The sequence below is a fragment of the Schistocerca piceifrons genome, unplaced genomic scaffold (assembly GCF_021461385.2).
Source record: "Schistocerca piceifrons isolate TAMUIC-IGC-003096 unplaced genomic scaffold, iqSchPice1.1 HiC_scaffold_1060, whole genome shotgun sequence".
NCBI lineage: Eukaryota > Metazoa > Arthropoda > Insecta > Orthoptera > Acrididae > Schistocerca > Schistocerca piceifrons.
Window position 1 is genome coordinate 12,501 of NW_025726864.1, and position 5,000 is coordinate 17,500.

General features: G+C 57.2%; 2 non-coding genes and 1 pseudogene across 2 annotated transcripts; all 3 read right to left on the reverse strand.

The window, feature by feature from the left end:
- LOC124726593 overlaps nucleotides 1-337 on the reverse strand; it is a 4,211-nt pseudogene extending 3,874 nt beyond the window's left edge.
- A 188-nt stretch (nucleotides 338-525) lies between these two features.
- On the reverse strand, nucleotides 526-680 carry LOC124726586. Its single transcript, XR_007006797.1, has one exon. It is a non-coding gene; the product is annotated as a 5.8S ribosomal RNA (ribosomal RNA).
- Nucleotides 681-1,032: 352 nt separating this feature from the next.
- LOC124726589 lies at nucleotides 1,033-2,938 on the reverse strand. The gene has a single exon (XR_007006799.1). It is a non-coding gene; the product is annotated as a small subunit ribosomal RNA (ribosomal RNA).
- Between the last annotated feature and the right edge of the window lie 2,062 nt (nucleotides 2,939-5,000).

The following is a 5,000-nucleotide window of genomic DNA, read 5'->3' on the forward strand; positions in this document are numbered from 1 at the left end:
ATTTAGTCTCAGATGGAGTTTACCACCCACTTGGAGCTGCACTCTCAAGCAACCCGACTCGAAGGAGAGGTCCCGCCGACGCTCGCACCGGCCGCTACGGGCCTGGCACCCTCTACGGGCCGTGGCCTCATTCAAGTTGGACTTGGGCTCGGCGCGAGCGTCGGGGTAGTGGACCCTCCCAAACACCACATGCCACGACAGGCGGCAGCCTGCGGGGTTCGGTGCTGGACTCTTCCCTGTTCGCTCGCCGCTACTGGGGGAATCCTTGTTAGTTTCTTTTCCTCCGCTTAGTAATATGCTTAAATTCAGCGGGGTAGTCTCGCCTGCTCTGAGGTCGTTGTACGAGGTGTCGCACGCCACACCGCCAGCCGGCTGTGCACGCTACCGAGAAAGTACCGGTATGCGAACCGCCAGGCGACGGGCGCGCATCGCACGTTTGAGGAGACGCGGCCGGCCCCACAGGCGGCCGCGACACTCCCAGGTCTGCGAAGCGGGGCAAACGCCGCGCGCTTCAGTATACGTAGCCGACCCTCAGCCAGACGTGGCCCGGGAACGGAATCCATGGACCGCAATGTGCGTTCGAAACGTCGATGTTCATGTGTCCTGCAGTTCACATGTCGACGCGCAATTTGCTGCGTTCTTCATCGACCCACGAGCCGAGTGATCCACCGTCCTGGGTGATCTTTTCTCAGTTTCCCGCCGTCTCTTTCGAGACGGTCGCATAGGCGGGAGTGAGGCGTGTGGCGGCCCCTGTTCCAGCGTTCTGTGTCCAACGGCCTCACGGCCGACGGGCGTCGTACGGCTCCACACCGGAGCGGACAGGCACTCGGGCGAAAGTCATTCAAAACCGGCGCCAGGCGCCAGGTGCCGCAGGCCAGCCGCTCCAGCGCTTCAGCGCTCGTACCACACAACATTGCCGCTAGTTTTGAGAGGCACGCGTGGTTCCGCACGCGGCGCACGGCTACGGCGAGCCGTACAGGTAGCGTGTTGCGCGACACGACACGCACATCGAAAGACATGCAGTCTAGTCGGTAATGATCCTTCCGCAGGTTCACCTACGGAAACCTTGTTACGACTTTACTTCCTCTAAATGATCAAGTTTGGTCATCTTTCCGGTAGCATCGGCAACGACAGAGTCAATGCCGCGTACCAGTCCGAAGACCTCACTAAATCATTCAATCGGTAGTAGCGACGGGCGGTGTGTACAAAGGGCAGGGACGTAATCAACGCGAGCTTATGACTCGCGCTTACTGGGAATTCCTCGTTCATGGGGAACAATTGCAAGCCCCAATCCCTAGCACGAAGGAGGTTCAGCGGGTTACCCCGACCTTTCGGCCTAGGAAGACACGCTGATTCCTTCAGTGTAGCGCGCGTGCGGCCCAGAACATCTAAGGGCATCACAGACCTGTTATTGCTCAATCTCGTGCGGCTAGAAGCCGCCTGTCCCTCTAAGAAGAAAAGTAATCGCTGACAGCACGAAGGATGTCACGCGACTAGTTAGCAGGCTAGAGTCTCGTTCGTTATCGGAATTAACCAGACAAATCGCTCCACCAACTAAGAACGGCCATGCACCACCACCCACCGAATCAAGAAAGAGCTATCAATCTGTCAATCCTTCCGGTGTCCGGGCCTGGTGAGGTTTCCCGTGTTGAGTCAAATTAAGCCGCAGGCTCCACTCCTGGTGGTGCCCTTCCGTCAATTCCTTTAAGTTTCAGCTTTGCAACCATACTTCCCCCGGAACCCAAAAGCTTTGGTTTCCCGGAGGCTGCCCGCCGAGTCATCGGAGGAACTGCGGCGGATCGCTGGCTGCATCGTTTATGGTTTAGAACTAGGGCGGTATCTGATCGCCTTCGAACCTCTAACTTTCGTTCTTGATTAATGAAAACATACTTGGCAAATGCTTTCGCTTCTGTTCGTCTTGCGACGATCCAAGAATTTCACCCTCTAACGTCGCAATACGAATGCCCCCGCCTGTCCCTATTAATCATTACTCGGGTTCCGAAAACCAACAAAATAGAACCGAGGTCCTATTCCATTATTCCATGCACACAGTATTCAGGCGGGCTTGCCTGCTTTAAGCACTCTAATTTGTTCAAAGTAAACGTGCCGGCCCACCGAGACACTCAATAAAGAGCACCCTGGTAGGATTTCAACGGGGTCCCGCCTCGGGACGCACGAGCACGCACGAGGCGGTCGCACGCCTTCGCTCGCCCCACCGGCAGGACGTCCCACGATACATGCCAGTTAAACACCGACGGGCGGTGAACCAACAGCGTGGGACACAAATCCAACTACGAGCTTTTTACCGCAACAACTTTAATATACGCTATTGGAGCTGGAATTACCGCGGCTGCTGGCACCAGACTTGCCCTCCAATAGATACTCGTTAAAGGATTTTAAAGTGTACTCATTCCGATTACGGGCCTCGGATGAGTCCCGTATCGTTATTTTTCGTCACTACCTCCCCGTGCCGGGAGTGGGTAATTTGCGCGCCTGCTGCCTTCCTTGGATGTGGTAGCCGTTTCTCAGGCTCCCTCTCCGGAATCGAACCCTGATTCCCCGTTACCCGTTACAACCATGGTAGGCGCAGAACCTACCATCGACAGTTGATAAGGCAGACATTTGAAAGATGCGTCGCCGGTACGAGGACCGTGCGATCAGCCCAAAGTTATTCAGAGTCACCAAGGCAAACGGACCGGACGAGCCGACGATTGGTTTTGATCTAATAAAAGCGTCCCTTCCATCTCTGGTCGGGACTCTGTTTGCATGTATTAGCTCTAGAATTACCACAGTTATCCAAGTAACGTGGGTACGATCTAAGGAACCATAACTGATTTAATGAGCCATTCGCGGTTTCACCTTAATGCGGCTTGTACTGAGACATGCATGGCTTAATCTTTGAGACAAGCATATGACTACTGGCAGGATCAACCAGGGAGCTGCGCCAACTAGAGCTGAGCAGCCGGCCGCCCGGGAGTGTGTCCCGGGGGCCCGCGCGAACACGCAAGCGTCCGCTCAATCATTCTGCAAACAGGAGGAGGCTGAGCTCCCCTGCACAATACACCTCGAAACCCTCTCAGGTCCCGGCGGCGCGCAGCGCCGTCCCAAGTTACTTGGTCGGGTTCGAGAGAGGCGCAATCGCCCGGAGTTAGGCGAGTAGACGCTTTCGGTGCGACCACCCGTGCTCCCAACTGAGCTTGCCGCTGCCGACAGAGGCCCGGGAGCGTGCTGTCGTGGCATTGCCGGCGGGAGACAACACGCGCCACCTACGGTGACCGGCAGCTCCAACGCCAGCGCCACAGAAGGACAAAAGCCCCACTTGGGTGCCGAAGCGAACTCTCCCAGCACAGCGCACGCGCCAACACATCCGCACAGCTGCGATACAAACCACCAGCGAGAACCGCTGGGGCGACCGAGCAGCAGACGGCGTCGCGGCGCCGAGCGCCGGGCGGCGGCGCATCCTCAACGCACACAGTCCTCAATCGGACCAGCACACTGAAGATGTCCACCGCGCTTCGCACCGGGCCCGCGAGGACCTACTTTGGCCGCACGGCGCCGCCGCGCAGGGTGCGCCGGCGCGCAGCTGCGACGCCTGCCGCGTCCGTCGGCCGGCGCGCCTGCCACTGGCCGCCCCCACCAGCCGGCTGTAGCGCGTGCGCCCACGCACCGCGCGGCCAGCACGCCGGGAGGCGCCCCCTCACCGGCCGGGGACGGTCCCACCCAGCCACCACCGCGTATCGCTTCACACCCAGATGCCGTTCAGTTTCATCGGCATGGTGGGTATCGCTGGAACAACCGGTTAGTACCTCAACCTATCGTCGCCATCACCGATTCACCCCTAGCGAGAACAACCGCACCACAACGGGTTACCATTTCTTCATTTGCGTAACTCACCAGAAAACGTAGGCGTCCATCGCCATTAGCAACTTCAACGATTATTGCATGCCTGTGTCAGGTGTCACGCCACACTACGTCTGCCCACATACACGCAACAAAATGTGCACGCCTAGACAATACGTGGAAGGTGGCCCCCGTACGTATGCGATGTCCATTGCTCGAACGACTGTCAACCGGCCCTCTGTAGCATGTCGCAGATATGGAACGCGGTGCACCATGCTATCACGGTGTTTGAGGAGAGACGACTAGGTCCGAATACATCAACACACAGCTCATGCTGATCGCCATCACGGCGTCCGTTCCTCCCACACGTCTCTATGGCGTACCACACTGCAATCCAGCTCTCATAGGGAGACGACACGTAGCTGCGTGCACAATATTTGCACTGTATGGTCCGCCGTTTTTGGGCGCAGTCGTTGTACGGTCACACATGTGCCACGATGTATCATTCAGTACATAAGGACGAATGTGCAGTACAGATTGTGGTTCACGCGTACGACATCAGCGGACAGTTGACACAGGCCGCACCACAACGTAGCCTGCGTACGTCGCATGCGAAGGCATTGAACATGCAAACTTGTCACCAACAGCTTGCGAAGGCAGGGGGCAAGGTGGGGACGTGGGGACGTGGGGAGGGGTGGGGGGGGGGGGGCGGCATGTACGTCCTGCTGCATCCACATTACAGTGTACAGCAGGGAGCATGTGGGAAAGTCAGCAAGACTTGCAAGGTGTTTAACATGAAGCGATACACAGGGGAGCGGGCAGTGCGAGTAGCGAACTATATTGCGAGGGTTGCGGGTGGGCAACACTACACTAATTGAACGAGTCGTATAACAATTACAGAGCAGGTTTAGGCGACAACGTGGGTTACGTTAGCGGACAACGTGGGTTACGTTAGCGGACAACGTGGGTTACGTTAAGGCACAACATGGGTTACGTTAAGGCACAACATGGGTTACGTTAAGGCACAACATGGGTTACGTTAGGGCACAACATGGGTTAGGTTAGGGGACAACATGGGTTAGGTTAGGGGACAACATGGGTTAGGTTAGGGGACAACATGGGTTAGGTTAGGGCACAACATGGGTTAGGTTAGGGCACAA